This window comes from Lepus europaeus, chromosome 16, assembly GCF_033115175.1.
Source record: "Lepus europaeus isolate LE1 chromosome 16, mLepTim1.pri, whole genome shotgun sequence".
Taxonomy (NCBI): Eukaryota; Metazoa; Chordata; class Mammalia; order Lagomorpha; family Leporidae; genus Lepus; species Lepus europaeus.
Window position 1 is genome coordinate 84157676 of NC_084842.1, and position 27373 is coordinate 84185048.

A 27373-nucleotide genomic window follows, 5' to 3' on the forward strand; every position below is an offset into this window, starting at 1 on the left:
AGAGTTATGTAAATATATAGGTACCTACTGCCGGGCTCCGGGTCCAACCACCTCAGACAGCCTCCCTCTTGTTACACTGGGAGATGAGATTTTCCTGTCCTCTTCTCAACCCTCCTTGCCTCCTACTCCCACTAAACTATAGGCTAAATGGACCTTACAGGGTTATTCTCACTACTCCTACAGCAGCAAAATTACAAGGAAACCCCCACTGGGTCCCCATCACCCACCTTAAGCAATCCCCCTGCCTTCATTATACAGTTACTCACAGGGCCACTCACAACCAAGTTTACCCAGACTCAAGTCCCACTACCAAAGGTCCCTGAAAACTCAGACCCTTCCGCCCTGATGAACCCGCTTCCAAGAAACATGTGCACCCCGCCACACACCATTTCCAACACTGAATAAGTACTGGAAATTCTCTCTTGTATCACTACCAATTCTTCCTACAGCTTCTGTGGGAAGACCATCAAAGGCTCCTCGCCTATCCACCCCTCCCAGCTCCTTTCAGATAGTGAAGATTTACACCCTAGGGAACCTTCTCTGATTTCACTCCCTTTGAGATTACACTTTTTCATACCTTCTCCTATTGTCTCACTCCCTCTTCCATACACCATGATGAATTTCCTGATAGTCTCCTCTCTTCTCTTTTGTGTCTGTCCTGCATCCACACTAGTCCCTGGAATGTGTTTCACATGGCAGTTTTAGAATTACACCACATCCATTCATGCTAAATTACTTGACGCTACCTTCTGCCCCATCACAGGCCATGCAGGCCCTATCATTCTGTACTTTGATTTGCCTCAGGCCTGAACACATAGTTGTTTTGACTGGACCAGATATCTTTTATCTCAATTTGAAGCACATCATATTATCTCTGCCTACTAAGAACAGCATAGGATCATGTAACGATGCTTACTAGAAAGGTTGCTCATCATGGTCCTGTAAGTACTACTACACTGATCATAAATATGGCCTCTTGGGAACACAATTGTCTAAGGTCTTGCCCCAAGATAAAAACACTCTAGCTTGGATGCCACAGGCAGATGAAGACCACCGAGTCCAATCCCTTTTAGCCTTCACTATAGCTGAACCCTACCTTCAGATCTAGCAAGATGGAATTGAGGGATCCCTCACTTCATATACAGTCTCTAACATGCAAGATCCCCATAGAATCATAAAGTTATCAGGGCCTACCCTCAGCTCCTGACAGTTCCCATAAATGCAGTGGTTGATATAGTAAAAAAGTCTTCAGAGCACCTTTCTGGACGAATTAACTTGGCCAAACCTCCACTGATGTGGCTACAACTCATCAATCTGTTTCTCACCCTACTTTATCAACTACCCAATTCTATTTTACTCTCTGCCCTTGCCAACAGCAATGGTTGTTTTATATGGGTTCCTCTTCAGAAACTGCCCATCACAATTACTCTACTCACTAATGTTTCTCCTTCTACAGACTCCTGTACTCTCAATCCTCAGAAAGTTGCCAGTCATCTTCCTCTACATTCTGGAGGACAAGATACAACATGTTAGATTCCCAATATAATAAAGCAACCCAAAGAATTTATGCCACATAACATTCCCTGTGTCATCAATAGAACTGTCACTTCACAGCTTCTTTCTCTAGTCCATTTGGAACTTCATTTCTTTGTAGTTATACCTTGTATCAACAGTTCTACACCCAGTACATTGATGATCCTTTCCGCCCATCTAACATTATAGGACTTTTACAGACTAATCCTGCTACCTGCAAGAGAGAAGTGATTTCCCCCCAGGTCTTGGTTGGAATCAGCTTTTCAGCTTCCCTCTTTTCGGTGGTGATCTCAGGAACTGCTTTAGGCCACAACGTTATGTCTATTAACTGGTTCCAAAAACACCTCCAACAATTACAAGTGGGGGTCACCAGATCCATTGAAACTTCAGCAGATGCTATTTAGGGACTTCAAAATCAGATCACCTCACTAGTGGATGTAGTGTTAAAAATAGATGATGTTTGGACCTTACAGCTGAAAAAGGAGGAACTTGTGTTTTTCTGGGAGAACAATGTTGCTGTTACATTAATCAATTGGGCCAAGTAGAACAAAATATTAAAATGCTCTAACAGATTGCCACATCTATTAAACAGTCTGCCCTAGGGCCCAAAGAACCCTTTCTCTCTCCTTCCTTCTCATTACTTGGTAATGCCACTCCTAGGACCATTGGCTGCTGTTCTCACCGTGGCTTTTATACTACCTGGTCTGTTTAAGTGTTTACAGGAGGTGAGAATGGAAGAAACCAAAGCCTTCATCAACCAGGCAGTAAGCCAAATGCTGCTACAAGGATATACTCAGCTCCCCACCCAGGAAATCACAACTTGAGGTGTTGCCCCACACCAGGGGAGAGTGACTCATCACCCTGTGTCAGCAGGAAGTAGCTCTCAAAGACAGATCATCATCCCTTCACCCCTCTTGGTCTTGGGGGCCAATATATTCCCATACAACACCTGCTTTATAAAAACCAAAAGGGGGAATGTTAGTAAAACCAGCGCCACCTATCTGAGGCACTATCTCAAACCTCAGGTACCATTTTAGGCACTGGCCCAATCTCCATCTTATATGATATGTTTTGGCCTCTTCAAAATACAGCCTGGCTTACTAGAAGTCAGGGGACCAAATGGCTCAACCACAAGTGTTAACGCCACTCTACCCTAACAGGATTCGCTGCTCCCACTTCCTTATGCCTGCAAAGCTATCATAGACCTGCTTTCCAGCACAGGCTCTCTTTTTCACTCTCTCCCTCCAGCCTGTCGGCCCTCCCCCCACCACACACACACACACACACACACTCCACCCCGACAATAAACAATAAATGTTTTGTGGCAGCTTTTTGGTGTGTTTTGTGGTGGCCTTTTGCATACTATTTATTGATTCACATAATGCACATAAGGAAATTTCAAAATTTCAAGGACAAGTGGAATGAACAGACTGAGTACTTTCCATGATCTTTTTCAAGTTCCCTTCTATTTATCATTTGTTTTCTGTGTCATACCAGGTCCTGAGCAAACTGCATAATGTTCTTCAGTTTCATGTATGCTATTGTTCACCTGGATGTTGGGAGTACAGCTTTAACTTGGAGAGATATAGCCACCCCGATGTTCTGTTAATATTCTCTACTCCACCTGTTCTTGCCTATGGTAAGGACAACAGCATACTCTTTTCCTCTTTCTTGCACCCCAAAGTAAATGCTAATTAATAAAACTGTTTAGCTTCCCAAACACCTGAAAGGTATGAAAAGACAGAGAATTGGAACACTGCCTTTCTTCTTTTCAACTCGGTGATCTGCAAACTTTTGGAGATGATTGTAATAAATTTTTGTGGCATAACCTGTCAAGACTGAACAGTCAAACTCAGTTTCTCCCCAGAGTAAATGGTGCTAAACAATAGCTAAACCAGCCATTGAGGCTGAACCCTTTCATATAATGGAAATATTAGCTTGACTAAATGTTCTGAAACCTTGTTAGAGTAATTCCATAACTGTTAATTCTGTTAATTACATAATGCAAGTACCCTAAATGTACAGATAGTGAGAGAGAAATGCAATGAATAAGTGTTCACCGCTAAATACACTTAAACAAGAAAGCATGGAGAGTATTGCCTTGTTTATTCTGCATTTATAGTCTTTATTCAGAGCAAAAACAGCTACTTTTTTTAAGTTTATTCAGAAACTAGTCTTCAGCCAATTGCATTAGGCGGTAAGCGTATGAATATTTCTTAGGGCCTGTGTTTATGTAAGCCCATGTGCATATTTAACTATGGGAGCTCATGCATTAGACTACATCTGTGTGAGAAATCACATGTCTGTACTCCCTGGTACATAGTTTTGTATATACTTTTGTGAGTGCCAGGTTTGCAGATATATGTGTGAACCTGCATCAATCGCGACAGCACACCTGGGTCTACTTTATGCAAAGGTGAATATATGATTCTATGTATATGCATGTGTTTGCAGAAGTGTTCTTGTCTGTGTCTACAATTTTCCAAGGTTGTGTGTATAAGTACATGGATAAGTTTAGGGGCTTAAGGATGCCTGTGTGTTCATGTATGCCTATGTACAGACTAGATGGGTACTTCCATGTCCAAGTTCCTCTATCTGTGTGCATGCCAAAACATATGTTCCCATTTGAAAGCATGCGTGCAAGTATCTACGCATGCATGCGGGTGCTGTTCAAGCTCAGCTAAGTCAGGGGTCTGTCAGCAATGCAGAAAGATGACAAATTGTTCCTAGAGGGGCTGTTTCTCAGCTGCCATGCTTCACTGTCAGTGTGGAGGTTGCCTCTAGATTCTGCTGCCTATTTGTCCTGCTGTTAATTGATGTCAAAGCTGTGTCTGTTAGGTCTGGCACTCATGCGGTAAAGTGAAACATCCAAACAATTCCAGACCCCTGCAGCTGGTCCTGAGTTTACAAGGCAATTGAAAACAGGCATTTTTTTGGGAACAAAAGTAGGATTCCACGTCTCTTTGATACTGGTCTAGAGGCCAGTTTGGCATGTCTGTGTGACAGGCCTGGGCCAGGTGAATAGGGGTGAGGGCAGAATGGCCTGGGGGCAGGGAAGTGGGTGAAAGGGCAGCCAACCAGGCTCCAGCTGAAAACCTCCCAAGGAATTTACAAGACTTTGAGTAGCTATTAACCACTTCTCCTATTGAGAAGGATCCCAGAGCTGAGTGAAAGACCATCCGCCAGATATTTTTGTTTAGATTTTCAGAAATGGAGGTCCAGAGAGGGAAGACTACTTTCCTGATATAAAAAGAGGAAGAATTCAGGGGCCAGCGCTATGGCATTATGGGTAAGGCCACCGCCTGCAGTGCCGGCATCCCGTATGGTCACTGGTTTGAGTCCCAGCTGCTCCACTTTCTATCCAGTTCTAGGATGTGGCCTGGGAAAGCAGTAATAGATGCCCAGGTCCTTCGGCTCCTGTGCCCATGTGGTAAGATTCAGAGGAAGTTCTTGGCTTCAGATCGGTGCAGCTCTGGCCGTTGCGGCCAACTGGGGAATGAGCCAGCAGATGGAAACCTCTCTCTCTCTCTCTCTCTCTGCCTCTCCTTCTCTCTCTGTGTAACTCTGACTTTCAAACAAATAAATAAATCTTACAAAAAAAAAAGAAAAAAGAAATAGGCAGAATTCAGATTATAACCCCAACTTATGAAATGTAAGGACTGTAGAATTCAGATATTTATTTTTTCTAAAATTCACTGTGTTTTTTTTTTCCCATCAACATTTATTTTAAAAATATATCACAACAAACAAGGAGCTGGAAAATTATTGGTGATGTCAGGTTGGCAAGAAAGAAGGGTTGTAGATAATGAGTGTGGCTCAGAGGTAGTCATTTCCTTCCCTGAATGCCTACTCCAATCCTTTCATCCAAAATATAAACATGCACATATTCTTTTTGTTCTCAAGAGGTTATTTGAAATACTACTGTAGTAGATTAAATACTGCTTCCAAGAAAACATTTTAAATTCCCTTCTTACCCATTTTGCACATTTTAGCTCAGAATCTTTTCTCAGTAGATGCTATAAATAAATAAATTCAATAAGTAGTCTATGTGCTTTTATTCATGCAATTCACAATAAAGTTGAAAATGCATATTCATAACACACATGCAAATTAAGCAAACCATGTTTTTTAATTGCATGATACACACCAACTACTAACTCACCATACAAATAAAGGAACAGACTTAGGAACACTGGTACAATCAAGGTGGAAATTTTAGAATGATTTATTTAATATTTATTTATTTGAAAGGCAGAGTTACAGAGAGGCAGAGGCAGAGAGAGAGGAAGAGGTCTTCCAGCTGCTGGTTCACTCCCTAACTGGCTGCAATGGCCAGAGCTGCGCTGATCCAAAGCCAGGAACCAGGAGCTCCTTCCAGGTCTCCCACGTGGGTGCCGGGCCTAAGGACTTGGGCCATCTTCTACTGCTTTCCCAGGCCATAGCAGAGAGCTGGATAGAAAGTGGAGCAGCCAGGACTCAAATAAGTGCCCATATGGGATGGTGGCTTCACATGCTACACCATAGCACAGGCCCCAAGAATAATTTTTTTAAAGATGCATTTACTTATTTATTTGAAAGTCAGAGTTATACAGAGAAAAAAGGAGAGGTAGAGAGAGAAAGAGAGGTCTTCCATCCTCTGGTTCACTCCCCAGTTGGCCGCAACAGCCAGAGCTTCACCGGTCCTAAGTCAGGAGCCAGAAGCTTCTTCCAGGTATCCCACATGGGTACAGGGACCCAGGCACTTGGGCCATCTTCTACTGCTTTCCCAGGCCATAGCACAGAGCTGGATCAGAAGTAGGGCAGCTGGGACTTGAACCGGAGCCCATAAGGGATGCTGGCACAGCACTGGCCCCTAGAATGATTTTAAGCATAATTGTTAAAATATTTACCAAAATGTTTTAAGCTGCAAATAGAAAGCTAAAATTGTAAGTGCCTTTAGAAAGAGTAAAGCTGTCTATTTCAAATGAAATAGCATGCCTTAGAGTGGGAACATGTGTGGAAGATTTATCTCATTGTCTAGAACCACAGAGGACCTGGGACACTTCCTCTTCTGGGAGAAGATCATAACACACTCCTCATTGCTAAGGACATTAGTGTTCCAAATCTTTAGAGAATAGAGTTCCAGCTTGTTTGAGAAATACACTGAATACTTTTGGCAATTATATGCCCTGTCTTTGCTTAAATGATGTCTCTTAGTAAAAATCTTTGGGGAGTTTTTTCAACAATTCTTGGCCCAAGTTGGTGCTACAGTTGCCACCTGCAAGGTTGCACTCCCTGATTAAACCTGCCCACAGCAAAGGTAGCTGATTGTACATTTGTATGCTGAGAAAGAAGCATTCTCCATATCTCTTTTCAGATCTCTCAGATTTTCTTTTTTTAAGATTTATTCATTTTATTTGAAAGAGAGAGAGAGAGATTTTCCATCTGCTGGTTCACTCCCCAAATGGTCCCAATGGCTGGAGCAGGACTCTTCAAAAGCGTGGAGCTGGGAGCTTCTTCTGGGATTTCCACAATGGACTCAAGCGCTTGTGCCATCTTCTGCTGCTTTCCCAGGTGCATTAGCAGGGAGCTGAACTACAGGTGGAAAAGCTGGAGCTGGAACTGGAATGGTCACCCTTACGGGATGCTGGGACTGCAAGTGTCAGCTTCACCCATTATGCCGCAGTGCTGGCTCCCAGATCTCTGAGATTACTACAACTCGGTCTGAATGAAGGTGTAACGAAAACAGCCAGGAAGGCTACTCCACGTACATTAAAATTCTAAATTTAGTTCTGAAACTAACAAGCTTCTAGTTTAAAAATCCTGGGTTTGCATCCTGAGTTTAAAAATCCATGGTTCTCAACTGTGTATTCACATTAAAACACTGAGGAGGTATTTCCTAAAGGTGAACATGTCCAGGCTTTTCCCAGTAGTTTCGGACACAATTGATCAGGGGCCCGTTGAAATCTTCAGAAATAAGGAATAGGGGCCAGTGCTGTGGCATAACCAGTTAAGCTGTTGCCAGCAGCGCTGGCATCCTATATGGGAGCCAGTTCAAGCCCTGGCTGCTCCACTTCATATCCAGCTCTCTGCTATGGCCTGGGAAAGCACTGGAGAATCACCTGAGCACCTGCGTTCCCACACCCACATGTGAGACTTAGAAGAAGTTCCAGGTGCCTGGTTTGGGATTGGCCCAGCTCTGGCCCTTGTGGCCATTTGGGGAATAAACCACTGGGTGGAAGATTTTCCTCTCTCTCTGTTTCTCCTTCTCTCTCTGTAACTCTGCTCTCTTTAACTCTGCCTTTAAAATAAATAAATAAATAAATATTTATAAAAAAGAAAAGAAAGAAAGAGAAATAAAGAAATTGATTCTCAAATGTGGATTAACCTCGACCCCAATGGCAAGACAGGAAATAAAGGCTTGGAACTAATGCCTTATTGTAATATGATTTATGACTAGAGGGCACCTCTGTATATATTCCCTTGGGATTTGTATTTTGTAAGTTAGCTTTGCAATTCAAAGATTAAAAGGCACAGATATTGTCTTTCCACCAATGACAAAGCTAACATAAACCAATTTATGATGAGCTAAGAGAAGACAAATTTTGTTTCTTTTTCAAGATTTATTTATTTCTTTAAAAGGCAGAGTTATAGACAGACATGGGGAGGACTAGGAAGAGGGAAGGGGGTGGAGAGAGAAAGAGCGAGAGCGAGAGCGAGAGAGGGAGAGAAATCTTCCATTCTATAGTACTCCCCAAATGGCTATAGTGGCCAGGGCTGTGCCAGGCCTTATCCAGGGACCACTGGCTTCATCTGTGCAGGAGCCCAAACACCCACTGCTTTCCTGCCAGGCACACTAGCAGGGAGGTGGATCTGAAGTGGAGCTGCTGGGCTTTGAACCGGTCCTCACATGTTCCACTGAACCACAATCTCCCCCAAGCCAAGCATCTTGCAAACATTGGCAAGGTGTCTGCTCTTCATTCTCTCCCTGAGGCAGGGATTAGACACCGCCACTCAAAGTCTGACCCATGGACCAGCAGCCTATGCAACATCTGGCAGCTAGTTGGAAATGTAGGAGTTCTGGCCTTACTCCAGGCCAGAGTGAGAATCTACCTTTTCACAGATGATATGCATACACATTAAAGGTTTTGAGAAGCCAGTGTTTAGACCAATGCTCCTTCCTGTTTAGCAAAATCCATGAACAGTTTATTTTTTTTTAATTTTTATTTTTTTTATTTTTTGTCAGGCAGAGTGGACAGTGAGAGAGAGAGACAGAGAGAAAGGTCTTCCTTTTGCCGTTGGTTCACCCTCCAATGGCTGCCGCGGTAGCGCGCTGCGGCCGTCACACCGCGCTGATCGGATGGCAGGAGCCAGGTACTTATCCTGGTCTCCCATGGGGTGCAGGGTCCAAGTACTTGGGCCATCCTCCACTGCACTCCCTGGCCACAGCAGAGAGCTGGCCTGGAAGAGGGGCAACCGGGACAGGATCGGTGCCCTGACCGGGACTAGAACCCGGTGTGCCGGCGCCGCAAGGCGAAGGATTAGCCTAGTGAGCCACGGCGCCGGCCATGAACAGTTTTTAAAAAGCAAAACCCTGAAGCCTAAGATCCATTCAAGATCAATAAATTAAAATCTGAAGGGTAGGTAGGACCCAGAATCAGCATTTTTAGAAGCAGGATTATGTAGCTCTATGTCAATCTGCAGTAATAAATTATTTAAACACATTTTGGACATAGATCTAAGTTACAAATTCAAATTCAGATATTCTGGCAATAATTTGATTTCCATCCAAATGCCTTTACTCGCTATACTCTAATTTCTATTCCTAAACATCTGGGGATAAAAACCAGTGTTTCACATTGTCCCTTGTAAATGTCAACAGAACTACTGTATTCTATCTATAATCCATGTTATACTAAAGACAAACCATGCACCTAGACTCAGACAATGGGTCCACACTATATTAAAGAAAAAACAGAGACCAAGACTCAGACAATGTGTGGAAATTTCCCAGTTCTCCTACACAGTTCTAAGGGTTGATTGGAATACATGAAAGGAAGCTAAAATGCCCTTTCGACTCATTCCTTCAATACTTCTGGGAACCTCCTGGCTCTTGCTACTTTCAGTGGGGTGTCTGAAGGCAATCATTTATACCTTCGTTTACCCCAAGCATGTCTCTGTGTGGGTGCTTAGTAAGCAACTGCCAAGTGGTATTGAAATGGTGTTTTGAAACTTTAATTCTTTGTGGTTTCCGTAAGGAGATGTGTAGTGTTGATAGAGTTGGTATTCTCAGTGTTTGAAGTAACAGGATACAGACTATGAAGTGTACAACAGTCAGTTCTTCCAATATAAAACAAAAAGATCACTATCTGGATGCCCATGTAAAGAATATGACCTGTATATAATTTTTATGCATTTTTAAGCTACCTGCTGAAAGTTAGAAATTGAGAAATCACCAATAACTTTTAGAATTCTGACTTCTCAAAGAAAATAGAAAAATGGTCATACATGTTCTTAAATCAAAGTCTTTCTCCATCACCTCTTTGTTAGGAAACCTTAGGCAAATCAGAAAAGCATTAGGGACTTCAATTTCCTTCTCTGTAAAATATGCATAAAGATATTTGTTAGCTTTATTAGATTATTATAAAAATTAATTGGAATAATATGTCTAATTTCCCTGCATATGACCCGACTTAGAGTGGATTTTTATAAAGGAAGTTTAATATCATTATTGTTATGAGGTCTATATAGGCATAAAGTACAAAAATTATGGTGTTAAATATCAAGATTATCTCTTTGCTTATTGATAAAGTAAGTAATAAGAATTCTTCAAGTTTTTCTCTAATTTGATGTCATCTGAGTTACTTCAATGTTCTGACTGCGTTGTCATGTCACCTATTGTCCTTACTTTCAGTAACTTGATTTTCAATATTTAAATCATGTGTTTTGAAAAAAATATATTCTGTAGTAGTTGGAATAGGAGGGAAATATAAAACTAACGTCAAAGAACCTGGGGGACGACATTGCTCAAGGTCTGGCATTGGTTCAGATTTCCTAGGTTAATATAGGTAACTCTTACTAAACACTTACCATTTTTATGACTTGCTAACTTAGTTGGATTAATTTTAACTGTTTCAAGCCTGCTATATGTAGAAAGCAACTAATCCTAATACGATATTTAGAACAAGCAAGAGTTTGATGTCTTACAAGTGACAAATGCATTGAGGGCTAATATGTGCCTGACCCTCAGTTAGGCAACAAGGGACAGAAGCCAAAAAAAAAAAAAAAAAATCTTAAAAAGCTTAATTTGCTTCCTTTAAATCCCATTCCAGCTGTGTTTCTCTGGAGTGAGAGCCTCACTTTACTGCCAAATTAAAATGGAAATAGCAATTTGACATATTCAGCTGGTGAAATTTCCTGTAGGAATGGATAATATCCAGCGAATGAAGTCAGCTATGATGTCCCAACGTGTTTATAACTGCCAATGATTTAATTGAAACACAGCTGCAGGATTAAAAACACAATAATGTTTAGCATTTTCCAACATTTTTACATCTTGTATCCCATTCAATCCTTAAATCAACTCGCTAAGACTATTAATGAAGTTAATTAGTGAACAAAGGCTAGGTTATGCTCTGTTACCCAACAATCCTCAAAGTCGATGGTTTTACAAAATAAGTTAATTTCTTTCTCACACAACTTGTTGTTCACTGAAATTCTACATGACTCAATGATACAGAATTTTTTCTGTATTATTAGTCTACCATCTCAACTTGTGGTTCTAAACTGGCCATGAGGAAGAGAGTTGCAGAAAAACTCTCATTAGAGAAAGAATGCTACCAAAGAGGTAAGGCACATTAAACTCTGGTCCTATGGCTTTACCACCTGGATTCCACTTGCTAGAATAGGTTTTAACCACTATTTGAGTGCCATTAGCCCCAATATTCTTTTAAGGAAAATGAGAATAGTAATATTCGCCTTGCATCCAAAAAGATAAAGCACGGAAAGCTCATTGAAAATCATAGGATGCTAAGCAAAAAAATAAATTATTCTTATCATGTGATCAAGATAGCCCCTATAAGTTAAGGCTTTTGTGGTAGCCAGTTTTATATGTCAGCATTGCAAGGGTATAGCCTCAGTTATTTATTCAAACAATAATCTAGATATGCTATGAAGATATTTTAGATGTGATTACTACCTATAATTATTAAAATTTAATAAAAATTTTTCATTGATATTCTCAGCCTCATTCAAGTGGTAAAAAAGCTTTAAGACCAAAATTGATGGATCTACGAAAGGATTTTAGGCAGAAAAAATTCTAAGTAGGGACAACAGTTTCAGCTTATGCTGTTGGACTGTTCCAAAATGTTCTTCCTGATAATTTGTCTAATGGATTTCAGACTTGCCTAAGCCATCCCACTGTAAGCACACAATACATACATACACACATACATACATACATATGTAAATAAGATAGACATATGTATATGAGAAAAAATATGTAAAATAGGTAAGCATGCATTATATATAATATCTATATTTGTATATTCATAGATAGAACAAATTTTTCATTCATTTATTTATTTTTAAACACTTTTATTTATTTATTTGAAAGTCAGAGTTACACAGAGGGAGAAGGAGAGGCAGAGAGAGAGAGAGGTCTTCCATCTGCTAGTTCACTCCCCAGTTGGCCGCAACGGTCGGAGCTGTGCTGATCCGAATCCAGTAGCCAGGAGCTTCTTCTGGGTCTCCCATGCCGGTGCAGGGGCCCAAGGACTTGGACCATCTTCTACTGCTTTCCCAGGTCATAGCAGAGAGCGGAATCAGAAGTGGAGCTGCTGGGACTTGAACCAGTGCCCATATGGATGCCAGCACTGCAGGCGGCTGCTTTACCCGCTATGCCACAGCACCAGCCCCTCATTCATTTATCTAAATGAACTTTAACTGACCAGTAGATTTGCATTAATGTGTTATGGAACATCTTATGATATTTCAATGCCATTGTTTCAAGACTATAAAACTGTAGGATGTCTCAAAATGTATGTCATTTTCCCTAAATTGTTGAGCAATATACCTCATGGTAGACTGTTTACTATGAAGTGAATCCCTGAATAGAAGAGTTTCTGATCACAATGAAAGGAAATGCCTGCAAGAATGACCATAGGATAAAGAATTTGTAAGTTCCCTAGACATTAGGAAGAGTATAAATGGAAAGTAATATTTGTAAATACTTTCTATGTCCCATGAATTGCAGTAGGATATTTACATAATTGGACACATTTAAGATATAATCATCTCATAATGTATGCAACTGACTATTTTGAAAGGAGGAAATTAAAGGACAAAAAATCTGTGGAATCTTCCTCCCCTGTTACACAAGAACACAAGGGGCCCCCATTTGAATGATGGTCTTTCTGACTCCAAAGGACAGCTTCAAATGCAGGTGGTGCAAATTCAGAGGGTAAATGAGGATGGGGAAGGAGAACAAGATGTGGACCAATTCCTCAGGGAAAAAGATTACTTTCACCCAAATTGATGTTCATTTTCACCATACAGTTTCACATCCATAGAAACCTCTTCATTCTTTTTGCCTAACTGAAGATTTCTAATACGTCAATATGATTAGCCAATTTTTCACAAAATCTTTATGATCACCCATCAATTCTTTAATTCATCAAACTCCTGAGTCTTCCAAATCATCCATTTTCAAGTGACCATTGTTAGAAAATTTATCAACTGGAGAATAGAATTTAAACTTTAGTATATATGAAAAACTGAATAAAGTTTAGAATTTTATCTAATTTTAAGTGACTCTAACCCCAATTCTGCCACCATCTATGCAATTTTCTGCAAGTGAAAATATGTAGCTCTTAAACACTCTTCTTTGAAATAGGCGATTTTGGTGACCTATAGATTACTTTCCAAGTCTAAATTTATTGATTATTTCTAGAGATATCTCTTCTTACTTTATTTGGTTGAGAAAACCAATTTGACCTATTGATGTAATGGTTAACAATACTGAGGCAGGTTTTAAGATTTAATATGGAAGATGTTAATAAAACTTATTCAAATTGTATATATGTATGCCGTTATATTGTCTCACATGTGGTAATAGTCAATGAAGACATGTCCCTTCCTTCTTGTTCTCTCCTTGCTCTCTTTTGCCCTATTCTGCAGGTGCTGGCAACGTAAATATCCTCTGGCACATCAGCCTTCATTCTATAGCCATAGATGATGTGTTACCTGTCTAAAAGGCGACAGATGAGACTTTTTGCCAGATCTCTGCTCTTTATATCACTGCTTCATCCTTCATCATTTCTTGGAGACAGATTCACAGTCCTCAGTAGTGCCATAGACTGAAAGCATTGTTATTATTTACACTTAGTTCTTCCCATCTGCTCTGAAAAAAAAATGTAGTTGGAGTCTTATAGAAGGGAATCAAAAAATTTGCATGCTCTGTCAACCTCACTGTCTCCTAAGATGGTATGATTTACAATAGCAGAAGGCAGTAGTAGAAGGAGTGCTGGTTCGGAAGATAGAGGACTCTGCAGGTTATAGGAAATGATTTAAGGACAAGAACTCTCTGAGTGAAAAGTTCTATATACATGTCAGGCATTCTTATTATTACCCTGTATCTATTTGCCATAACTAGTACACATTCCTGAGAATGCCATTTACCCTGTCAGTGTGTATTGCCTGTGGAATGGTAGGCATTAGCTAAATGTTATTATGAATCTAGTAATCAGTCCAAAGATGTCTGTTTATTTCAAAGCATAATTATCTCTTAATTTGGAGAGCACATTACATCTAGTACAAATTGATGATAGGCATCATCCACTGGTGTTAGAGAGAAGGAAAAGTACAACTACTAATAGGATACTAATAGATGTACATGCCAATGAGAAATAATTATGCTAAACAGATTTGTTGAAACATATATTTTTATTATTATTATTCCAAATTTTGAAGTTCATTCTTGATTTAAAAATCACCCTTTCACCTCTTTATTTTTCATAGTGTTGCCTATTTGGTGAAGCAGAGTCCAATGAAGGTCTCAACATGGCTTTCCTGGTTCCAGTCACCATATTTGGAAGCAAAAATTGGAGATTATCACCCTGACCTTCTCTTATCAAAAGGCTCATTTTAGCCAACAGAGAAGAAATTTTCCCAGATGGGCCCTCAGTAGCCTTTTACTTGTTACATGCTGGGATCATGGGACCACTAATTATTCAAGAAAAAGCAGGAATTTCAGGGCTGATGAAAACCAAACAAGACTGACACTTTGGTTTAGAAATAAAGCCCTACACCCCAGAAGCTAGCTCAGTGAGTACTCCAACTCCAGAGTAGCCATGGAACTAAGCATGGTGTCCAAGCAAACAGGGGCATCAGTAATACTCTGTCCTGTTCCCAACCCTCTCTTAAGTTCCCAAATCATTTCTGTACCCTTTCTCTTCAGATCATTTTAAGTACACTTCTACAAAAATGTTTTGGAAAAGAATAAATTAGCAGAGCAAATTGAACATAATCATGGACATATGAACATGTCTACTTCAAATAAATGCATATGGATACGTCTGTAAATTAGATATGTATAAATAATTTGTATGTTAGTTATACATATTAAAATAGTATATATATTAAAATAGTAAATATATATATAGTATATATGGTGGATATGGTAAATGAATACCCCAATATTATTGCAGAATGCATTAAAGATAATTATTAAACTTGGATAAATCTAGCACAGGCCACATCTGTATTCTATACCAGAATACTTGGTTCAGATTCCTGCTTCTCCACTTCTGACCCTGTTTCCTGTTAATGCACACTCCTTGAGGAAGCAGATGATGACTCAGGTAGTTGGGCCTTTCTCACCCATGTGGAAGATCCAGATTGAGTTCTGGAGTTGTGGCTTTGATCTGGTCCAGTCTTGGTTGTTACAGACATTTGAAGATAGTAGATGTATCTGTGTCTGTGTCTCTGCCTTTCAAATAAATTGAAAGTAAACCAAAATTCTCCTTGCAACTTCCAAGCTATTTTTCCACTGGCTTTAAAATGTTCCTTTTAAATATGTATCATTGTACCAAGTGATCGGTTTTGGTTCACAGTTGATCACACTGACGGGTCTAAGAGTCAAAGGGATCACACAAACAAGAGTAGTGTCTGTTAATACTAACTGATAGAATCAAAAAGGGAGAGAACGATCCAACATAGGAAGCAGGATACACAGCAGACTCATAGAATGGCAGATGTCCTAAACAGCACTCTGGCCTCGGAATCAGCCCTTAAGGCATTCTGATCTGGCTGAAGAGCCCATGAGAGCACTTTAGGCATGGAAAGCCAAGACACTCTGGCAAAAAACAAACAAACAACAACAACAAAAAAAAAAAAACAAAAAAACAACACTACCTAAATGAAAGATCTCTGAGAGTGAGATCCAGTGGAAGAACAGGGCCATCAAAGGAGGAGGTACCTTTCTCTGAAGGGAGGAGATAACTTCCACTTTGACTATGACCCTGTCAGAGTAAGATCGAAGTTGGCAAACTCAAAAGGCTTCCATAGGCTTAGCAACTCATGACAAGAGCCTAGGGAGATTACTGATGCCATAAACAAGAGTGTCAAATTGTTATGTCAACAACAGGAGTCACTGTGTACTTACTCCTCATGTAGGATCTCTGTCTTTAATGTGTTGTCCAATGTGAAGTAATGCTTTAACTAGTACTGAAACAGTATTTTGCACTTTGTGTTTCTGTGTGGGTGCAAACTGATGAAATCTTTACTTAATATATACTAAATCGATCTTCTGTATCTAAAGATAATTGAAAATGAATCTTGATGTGAATGAAATGGGAGAGGGAGTGGGGGATGGGAGGGGTGTGAGTGGGAGGGAAGTTATGAGGGGGTGGAATCCATTGTAATCCATGAACTGTACTTTGGAAATTTATATTTACTAAATAAAAGTTAAAAATATGTATCATTAAATTTCATCAACAAGTACTTCCTTCTTTCTTTATTGCTACCATCAACTCCTCATTGTTCAGTAATGTTCATTCATTGGTGAATTTAGCTTCTTGCTTACTGTCTTCTTTTCTACCAATGATTTCTGTTATCACTATTAGCAGTCTTAACCACACTGCGATGAAACCATCCAATACCCTAGCATACCATTTTCTTGACATTTCAGCTAAGATGACCTTGTCCCTCTCCACTACTCTGTTTTCACATCCTCCCTGGTGTCTTGTCCCACTGATAGCTGTTCATTCCCTGTCTCTAAAAACCATCTTGTTCTAATTTAGAAGCTATATATTCTAAATTAGTTTATTTTCTCTATTCTCAGAAAGTTATTTTACATATTTTTCTCCCTCCTAAGTACCTCAAATTTTCCTATATCTATACACAATGATAACGAATAATGGTAGCTAATAGTACATGATGCAATAAATAAAGATTCTGACCTGCTGTGCTCATATTCTTATCCTATTGCTCCTTTAAAAGATATGGCCTTTCTGTTTTTTTTTTTTTTTATCACGCTAGCCTTTTTGCACTCTTCTATGCAATTTTCCCACAAGTAATTAGCCATATTCATTTTTCTCTACTGTATAATTTTGCATGCTTTCTGGGAAGACATCATAATCTCCCTCTGCTAGCCTTTGGCATAGTTGTCTCTCCTTATTCATCACTTCACTTGATGTCTTGCCTGTTGGGGTGAGACTCATCTTCATTCCCGAAGCTCTGATCCTGCATGCTTTGCTCTATTGCTTTTGTTTCAATTGCCTAATCACCATAATCTATGAGCATGGAAACATCTACTAACAGCTCAGTGAATTCCCTGAGACTCTGACATAGTCTCTCCTTCTCCCATGGCAGATATCCTCATCAATTTTGATGTTCAATACTCCAACCATTATAACAAAACTGCTGTATTGCCTGGTGGCTAACTGCCTCTAGGACATGCATATTACCAACTGATAGTGTGACTTCAAGTTCGGTAGAACATTTTGTAATTTAATCCCCACTCCAAACTTTAAGAACTAGATAACATAATCAGGCAGAGCCTAAAAAGTGCAGGAAGGTTATCACACATTCTCCTCATCTCTTGGTTTCCAAATTTACATATTTTACCCACTGAAGACAAAAAAACCCTATTTTAGTGTCTCTACTGTATCCTGGAGGAGTATATGAGAATTTCAGAGCATACAATTTCAGTATTGTTTTAGGCCAACTATTTTTGGGTGATGTGTAATACAGAATAGAGATAGTAGATCATAAGATATTACATCAATTGCTTCAACCTGTTGCTGAGGAAATTGTGTGTGTGTGTGCACATGTTGGAAGGGAGGGGAGAAATGGCATGTGGAAGTTCATGTTATTAAATCAGTCATTGATGATGATCTCATAATATGTCAATAGAAACAAAGCAGAAAGGGAAGGAAAAGTTTGTCTTAAGTATTTACTAGGTCTATTAGAGGTTAGATGCAGTGTTCTCCAGAACAGACGAACTCTAGTGAAATTAATATGTCTCCCATGTCTTGTGTTTATTTCTAACAGTTTGGACATTCAGCAACAGCAACTGGATCAGCCACATGGAGTGGGAACTCACTTTGTTACAAGCCATATAGCTCCATCCCTGGATACTATGGCTAGTTCTTTCATGATTTTATTGTTCAAGCTAAGGACACTGGTTACCTATAATCCCCTGGAAAAATCATCTCCATCTTCTCGATGGATACTCTGAAGTTGTCAATGATGTGAAGACCCATACAGCAATGATGGCAAGATCCACACGCTTGTTCCGCACTGTCTTGGGTTCCTACTTAATTCTCTTCTCTGGACCACTTTGATTCTGATGTTACAAACTTACTTATAAATGAACCACCAAACCTATCATTGTTCCAGGAGCCCACTAGGTCCTTAATTAAGACTACTTCTCCATCCTTACAAACTGTGCATATGGATGCACTACCTGCACAATTGTTCATATTCCAATTGAAAGGATCTGTCCTTATTTTTGTCCTTGGAGCTATCCTGGTTCAGGATATGCTACAGCAAAGATCTATATTTGTGTCAAATGCATGAATCAGGCCTGAATTTTTCTTCCTCTGTCAGATCTTCCCAGAGACCCCTACATGAGACTGCAGGTGTCAAAGAACAGGCATGTACAGAGGCAGAGGCAATATAACTTCAGGACGATATGCTTAATCCCAGTTTTACATACATTCCCAGCATATGCAGGGTGTTGTGCTGGCCAGAGGTAATGACATTGTCAGTCTGAAATCACCATAGCTATGTTATTACTTCTGCATGGTCAGTCAATGTCCCATGGTCAGACACAGTCTCCACCAGAACTTGTTAGCGTGACAGGGATTGCTTTTCAAGTATTTACTGTCAGCTCCTTTTAGATTATGTTTTCACACTCCTCTTGAAGTTTGTAAAAGTCTCAGCATAGTATCTTTTTCTACCAGACGTATCTGTAGCAACAGGGGACTTCTGATCATTTCTCCTGAGCTCTCGGGAGGCTTTAAGTGAAACTTGGATCTACAGAAGAGCCATGTTTGCTCTGGGATTTACGTATATCTGCAGCCTTCTCAGCTATTTTGTGAATGAGTCACAGCAATATTCCAAAGTATGACAGGTTGCCTCCAAAATTCAAAGTGCACAGTCACATTACATTTTAGTGGTAGGGAATATAAGAGAAATAATTTGCCCCTTAAGTGATATTGCATGCCCCTGACTACTGGCTTTCCAAAATCTGAATCTTTGAAGTCCTTTTCTCACCTTTTCTGGAGCAAATGTGTTGTGCTAAGGAAGCTAGATGACTTTTCACTTACTGTCTATCCAACCACTGTGATTATCTATGGAATGTATGTAGACTGTTATGACAAACAGAAGGAGAGTTAACCCTATAACACAGTGTAACGAGACCACCACCAGGAAAGTCATTTCCATTTAGAAGTGAAATGTCTTTGGTTTTCTGTGTTGGTGGAAACAGAAACAAATGGATTCATCAGGTCATCAGTTACATAGCAAATGTCTGAAGCTGTGTTGCATGTATTCCTGAAAAATGTATGACAACAAATGTAGCAGCAGCAAAGGCATAGGGATACTACTGTCAGTTTTCTTCTAGCAAAGCCCAAATAGGAAAAGTACAAGCCGATAGAGGAGGAAACTGAAATTTCCACAGGCATCACAGGACTTAAGTCTTTGAACATTATGTTTCTTTCTTTCTTTTTTAAAATATTTATTTATTTGAAAGGCAAGGTAACAGAGAAACAGAAGGAGAGACAGAGAGAGATACTCAATCCTCTGTTCATGGCTGTGACAGCTACAACTGCCAGGTCTGGGCCAGGCCAAAGGCAGGAGCTAGGAGCTTCTTCCAGATCTCCCACGTGAGAGCAGGGGCCCTAACACCTGGGTCATCTTCCACTGCTTTTTCCAAGGATGGTACTTATTTCTGCAAATTTTCCCAGGACAAGGCATTTCTTTGATTTAATATTTTGGGCAGTTGTGGGAGGCCAGCTTTAAAGAATTAGGCCATCCTGCTATGTGGATTTATTCCCAAGTTCATGGGAAGAATGCAAATGTTTTCCCAGCTGATAATTGTATCCATCACCATTTTGTACAGGGGTGGACATAGAGGCAGGGGCATATGTAAAGGTTGGGTTTTCAAACCTATTAGATGCACCATCAAGTAGAATTAAGACAGCCTTGGGTACAGTACTGGGCTCCAATTTATTCCCACTCTTACACTAGGGCCTGATGGTGTTTGACCATCTCTACTATCATTGTCAACCCAGACCCTCATCCGCCAGCCCTTTTAAACTGGTTATTTCTTTTATCCCTGATAGCCTTACTCTCTTAAATATTTAAAGGCAGGGGTTGGCATTGTGTTGCAACGTGATGCTAGCATCTCATGACAGTGCAGGTTCCAGTACCAGGTACTCTGCTTCTGATCCAGTTTACTGCTAATGCTCATGCAGGAGATTGCCCAATTGTTGGCCCCTTAACACCCACGAAGGTGTTCCAAACATCTGCCTTTGGCTTGGCTCAGCCCCCACCATTGCAACCATTTGAGGAATGAGCCAGTGGACGGAAGATCTCTCAGTGTGTAATGCTGCATTTCAAATAAGTAACTTCTTTAAAATTATTTACAGCCAGCTTTGATAGAAGGTTAAATATACAGGGTAAAATTTATTTCCTACCTTGTGGTGAAATTGTAGGATCATCCCTTAAAGAAAATTAACCCATAGTCCCACCCCCATGCCATCCTTAATCACTGAGCACTGGGTGTGTGTACTGTTTCAGCTCTGGCAAATGGTAGAAACTGAATTGCATTTTTCCATTGTGGTTGATAATCACTTTCCTCCCAGGAGCTCTTAGCTGTTTTTGTTTACTTATGCAATTTGAGGAACACTGTAGTCAGTTGTCCCTCTTAGCCCTGTGTGGAAACTGTAACTTAATGAAAAAAATGGACCTATTCAGGAAACGTGCAGTGTAGGAAGATGGATGAAAGAACTAGAAAGAGACAGTAGCTTGGACCAAAGCTTAGAATTAAATGAGTGAAAGATGAATTCTGTGAGTTTGAAGGAGTTTAAGATGCAAAACATTGGTAGATGATGGTAAGATATGGACAGTTAAACAGACAATGGCAATGAAACCATAAGGAGAAACCGAAATTATAAAGGTTGATGTTTGTCTAACCTGTAGCCTGCAAGATGTATCCTCAGCAGCAAACATGAGTAGGTTCTATAAAGTTTGCTAAGTCTGGATATATCTGAGTCCAGACACATTTCAAAGAGTACAAGGAAGCCGTTGGGAGACAAACACAGCGAACTGAGTGTCCTGCTAGATCTGAGTGACTGTTTTGTGAAAAAGTCTTCCACTGAGGGTTTAAACACGATTTAACTGGATGAAACACAATTGCACAACCTAAAGTGAAGTTCACTGCTGCTCGGATCTTTAGCATGGAAAAGTTCTTATGGTCTTTGGAAAATAGTTCTTGTGCTCAGCACCCCTGCAAAGTTGTTCCATAACTTTCTGTCATTTTATTCTCACAGATCTCAGGACACTTTGTTCTGAGGACTGGTGTGAAAGTTGTGTTTTGGTCAAAGTGTGGGTCCAGTTGTAGTCATGTCACAGAATCAGGGTGGTTGTGTGTGTTCCAGTGAGTGGGTCAGAATACGTGAGCCCACGTCACCTTTCCTGCACTTACCTTCTGCAGTAGAACTTGACTAAGCTTCTCTCCTTCTATGATAGACCCTGGTACTGAAGCTTCCTTGATGTTTCAGGATTCAGACTAAACTTTAGCGCATGGTTATTATACCACATGTTTCATTCTTGTTTTATTCAACTGCTCCCTGTGCTATGTGGGTGTGGCTCCTACCTCTTGCTCTGGATGAGAAGGGGTGTTGTTTGAAATCCTGGCTATTATCATTCCTGAGTAGGTATAAAATGTTGGGAGTTTTAAAGTGAATATTGTAAGCAGTACTCGGATAAATGCTTCTAGCCACATTGTTCATTTTCTGTGTCATACTTAACTTGTATTATGTTTTGTTTCTTTTTGAAATTGTTTCATCATTCACACAGAACATGAGGAGTCTTAGTAGAAGTCATAAAATAGCTGGCTTAACCATCAAAGCATTGCTAGGGAGGTGGCAGCATTCCCACATCTTCAAAAATCTTACACTGGGGTCCTGTTGCAGTCTTCCCTTTTCAACATTGGAAGTTGCAGCTAAGAATCAAATATAGAAGGTGCCTTCCACTCAGCACAAGTCCTGGGAGGCAAACTCTCTGCGTCCATCATTATGACAAGAAGGATGTTACAATAAACTCTTTACTGTTTTTCATTTTCCTTAAGTGATTGCGTATCTTTTCATGCCTTTTGACAGGCATGCGGTCTGCACTGATATAATACAATGTATTCATGGTCCCTGCATGTTGGCACACTTCAACCCAGTCCTGGATCTTGCACTTACTACCTGACTGGCCTTGACAAAGCACTCAGGCTTTCTGAACATCACATTGCTACTGTGTTGAAAGTAAGAATAGGGTAATCTAACAACATTGCTTCAAGTAATCGATATGTATTCAGTTAGTGAGTGCATATTCTGATTGCATTGAGTGAAAGTATGAAATGCTCAGTACAGGCCGGTGCCGCAGCTCAATAGGCTAATCCTCCGCCTTGCAGCCCCGGCACACCGGGTTCTAGTCCTGGTCGGGGAGCCGGATTCTGTCCCAGTTGCTCCTCTTCCAGGCCAGGGAGTGCAGTGGAGGATGGCCCAAGTCCTTGGGCCCTGCACCCCATGGGAGTCCAGGAGAAGCACCTGGCTTCTGCCATCGGATCAGCGCGGTGCGCCGGCCACAGCGCGCTGGCCGTGGCGGCCATTGGAGGGTGAACCCATGGCAAAGGAAGACCTTTCTCTCTATCTCTCTCTCTCACTATCCACTCTGCCTGTCAAAAAATAAAAAAATAAAAAATAAATAAAAAATGAAATGCTCAGTACAGAAGGTAGAATAAAAGGCCAATTAATTTTTATTATTGCCATCATTATTTAGCAAAACTTTTTTAATGAAAATCTCCTTATATCCAATAAATGTGCCAATATCCAAAAATGATGATTGCTGAGGTACTTACAAAACTAAATAGAAAATAAGAGTCCAAATGGGCAATGGTAGAAAAAAGAATATGCATGAGGATATGGTCTGCATTACAATTATGATTATAAATAATTTTGAATTTCATGTAAAAGCAGTTTAAACAAAACACAGAATGAGATTTATTATATAGCGTGATGTGAATGAGCAGATCCTCCTGCACATACACATGACAGGTGTAAGATGCTGTTAATGGTCAGGGAAGAAGCATATGGTCTGACCTGGAGTCTCTGCTGACAGTGCAGGCAGAAAAGAAGCACCATGCAGTGGCCCAAGGGGTTTGGGATATCAGCAGGATGGTTAGCAAATTGAGAAGAAAGGAACCAGGTAATGGAGAAGCAATGGAAAAATGAATATTGTTTTCTTATTCCCGAAGAGATCTCGGGCCACTTCCCTCCATTGACCTTTTCCTTCATCTGTAGACTAAGTAAGATATAGTACTTTAAGGAAAATCAACGACGATGAAAGCTACTAGCATTTTCTGAGGTCCTGTTTTGTTTCATGTGCTTTTCACATTTTGTCTCCAATTCTCACAACAACTCTGAAAGACAGCTGACTTTAAACCACTTTTGATAAAGAAGCCAGCTCAGTATTTAAATTGACAGATTTTAGAAGAGAGTACTTCAAAATGTCAAAAGGTTTGTGGAAAAAGTATTTTACAAAAAAAAAAAAAAAAACCTACAGATGTACTCTATAGAATACTATACAGCAGTAAAAAACAATGAAATCCAGTCATTTGCAACAAAATGAGGGAATCTGGAAAACATCATGCTGAGTGAATTAAGCCAGTCCCAAAGGGACAAATATCATATGTTCTTCCTTATCTGTGACAACTAACCAAGCACAAAAAAGGAAACCTGTTGAAGTGAAAGGGACACTTTGAGAAACAGTGACTTGACCAGCCCTTGTGCTAACTGTTGATGTACAATGTAATACTTTATCCCTTTTAGTATTTTTTTTGTTCTAGTTAATACTATTGGTTGAACTCTATAATTAACACACAATTATTCTTAGGTGTTTAAATTTAACTGAAAAGTGATCCCTGTTAAATATAAGAGTGGGAATAAGAGAGGGAGGAGAGGTACAATTCGGGACATGCTCAATCGGACTTGCCCCAAATGGTGGAGTTAGAAATGTGCCAGGGGATTCCAAAACAATCCCATCAAGGTGGCATGTACCAATGCCATCTTACTAGTCCAAGTGGTCAATTTCAGTTCACAATTGATCACACTGATAGGTCTAAGAGTCAAAGGGATCACACAAACAAGACTAGTGTCTGTTAATACTAACTGATAGAATCAAAAAGGGAGAGAACGATCCAACATGGGAAGCGGGATACACAGCAGACTCATAGAATGGCAGATGTCCTAAACAGCACTCTGGCCTCAGAATCAGCTCATATCTGGCTGAAGAGCCCATGAGAGTATTTTAGGCATGGAAAGCCAAGACACTCTGGCAAAAAAAAAAAAAAAAAAAAAAAAAAAAAAAAAAAAACCTAACTCAATAAAAGATCTCTGCGAGTGAGATCCCAATAGAAAGAACAGGCCATCAAAGGAGGAGGTACCTTTCTCTGAAGGGAGGAGAGAGCTCCCAATTTGACTATGACCCTATCAGAATAAGATTGAAGTCAGTGAACTCAAAAGGCTTCCATAGCCTTGGTAACTCATGACTAGAGCCTAGGGAGATTACTGATGCCATAAACAAGAGTGTCAAATTGTTAAGTCAACAACAGGAGTCACTGTGTACTAGGATCTCTGTCTTTAATGTGTTGTCCAATGTGAAGTAATGCTTTAACTAGTACTGAAACAGTATTTTGCACTTTGTGTTTCTGTGTGGGTGCAAACTGATGAAATCTTTACTTAATATATACTAAATCGATCTTCTGTATCTAAAGATAATTGAAAATGAATCTTGATGTGAATGGAATGGGAGAGGGAGCAGGAGATGGGAGGGGTGCAAGTGGGAGGGAAGTTATGGGGGGGGGGAAGCCATTGTAATCCATAAGCTGTACTTTGGAAATTTATATTTACTAAATAAAGTTTAAAAAAAAACTACACAGATTTCAACAAATTCAATGTGGTTTATAGTTACAATCCTAGGAACATAATTTCCCTGCTTCCCTCTATCCCTCTCTCTCCATGACGTTCGTGAAATTGCTTTATAGAGTTATTGTGTACAACATGTGGTTTTGCAACATGGCATACATTGTAGAATGGCCAAAGTCAAGCTAATTACAATATGTATTACTATATACACTTAACGTTCTTTTTTTTTAAGTGAGGACACCTACAATATATTCTCTTACCATTGATAATAATATAACACAATGTTATTGACTACAGTCACCATGTTGTACAACAGATCTCTTAACCTAATTTCTCCTTTCTAACTGAAACTTTGCACCTTTGACCAGAAGATCTTGTATACATTTTGTAGAACTGTGATTTTCTTCTTTTTTTTAGACCATAGTACTATGAATATAAGAATCTCAGAACAAATATACTGGATGGAAAATCTACATCACCCAGCTAAAGTGTGTAGGAACAGAGAACCAGTACATAGTAGAGGAAGATATTAAAGAAAAACATATTTTCTGGCCATTCTCTATTAACTTTTTTTCTTTCTGTCCTCCCTTTCTCCTTCCTCCTTCTCTATCTTCTCTCCCTCTCTCCCTTCCTTCCCTTCCTCCCTCCCTCCTTCCCTCCCTCCCTCCCTTACTCCCTCCCTTCCTTCCTTCCTTCCCTCCCTTCCTCCCTCCCTCCCTCCCTCCCTCCCTCACTCCATCCCTCCCTTCCTCCCTCCCTTCCTCCCTTCTTTCCTTCCTTCCTTCCTTCCTTCCTTCCTTCCTTCCTTCCTTCCTTCCCTCAGCATTGAAATGAGATGCTGGCACCACTGTGGGGTCTTAATTGCTAAGCCAGATGCATGCTCCTCTGATTTCTTTATTTTCTTCACTGCATTTGATCCTGCACCTCAGGCCTGAGTGAAATTCCCCAAGCAAGGGTCTGTTTTCTCACTCTCTTGCGGTAAAGTTTCCCAATTACTCAACAGAAGGGTGAGGATTCCTTAGAGTATCACAGAGTATTCTTGTCTTTCCCCACACCCACTCCACATTGGCTATCATGATGCCCACAGCCAAACCTTTCTCCCTGCCCTAATTGATCCTCTGGCACCTCACTACACATGATGATTCAGAATTAAATTCTCACTTTTGTCAAGCGTTTACTCTTGGCTTTTCCACCACAAACCGCCCTTTGAACATATGACCTCTTCTGCAAGTGTCACAGGGCTTAGATTCTAATCAAAAGTCCTACGTGAGTTCACTGGGATCACGTGAAGCCTGATGGAGCTACAACGCAGGAAGGTAGAGAATCTAACATAAAATGGCTTGCTGGTTTGGATGCTAGAAAAACATCTGAAAGTGTAACAGGAATACAACAGTATGGAAGATGTATAGATAAATTTTATTATGTTGTTGAATACCTCAAACTGCAGTTATTAGTTACAGCATATTGCTTATAATGGTGATATGTGATAATATAATTTGCTGTAATTAATTTCATAAATCTGTTAATTTGTATGTATTTTTAATGTATAAGCTATATTAGTACATTTGTGTTTATAATTTTATAGCATATAAAAATGAATAATACATGATTTTAATTTTAAACTTGTTTTAGTGCTATGAAACCACCTTTTCTCTATGGAATGTATCATAAGAACAATTCTTTACATTTGAAAATCTCTTTATATTTTTGTTAGTTCATTACCTTATTTGATACATGAAGAACTGCTTAGCATCCCTAAGGCAGTGAGAAAAACTGAGACTCAGAGATACCAGGTGATGTTTTTCAAGCACACAACACGTAAGGTACAAGATGAGACATCTGAAAGCCATCCCATTTCTCTCTTCAAAAATCACAATGTTCCTTTCTAAGAAAAAAAAAAAAACTGCATGATTTAAGGCTCAAATCATTGTATATTCTTCAGACTTTTTCTTTAAAACTAAAGGTGAGGTGGAGCTTCTATTCTTGCCTATTAAATGTTGAATTTGTTGTTTCAATTCCAGAATATACAAATAGGAAAGAATTCTGTACTGATGGTCCTTCTCAGTGACAGTTTGTTCTATATTTAGGAGCCATCTTTTTGATAACTGTCACTTGGTTTTGATATACCTTTTAGTTATATTTATAGTCCTAAAAGTTAAATT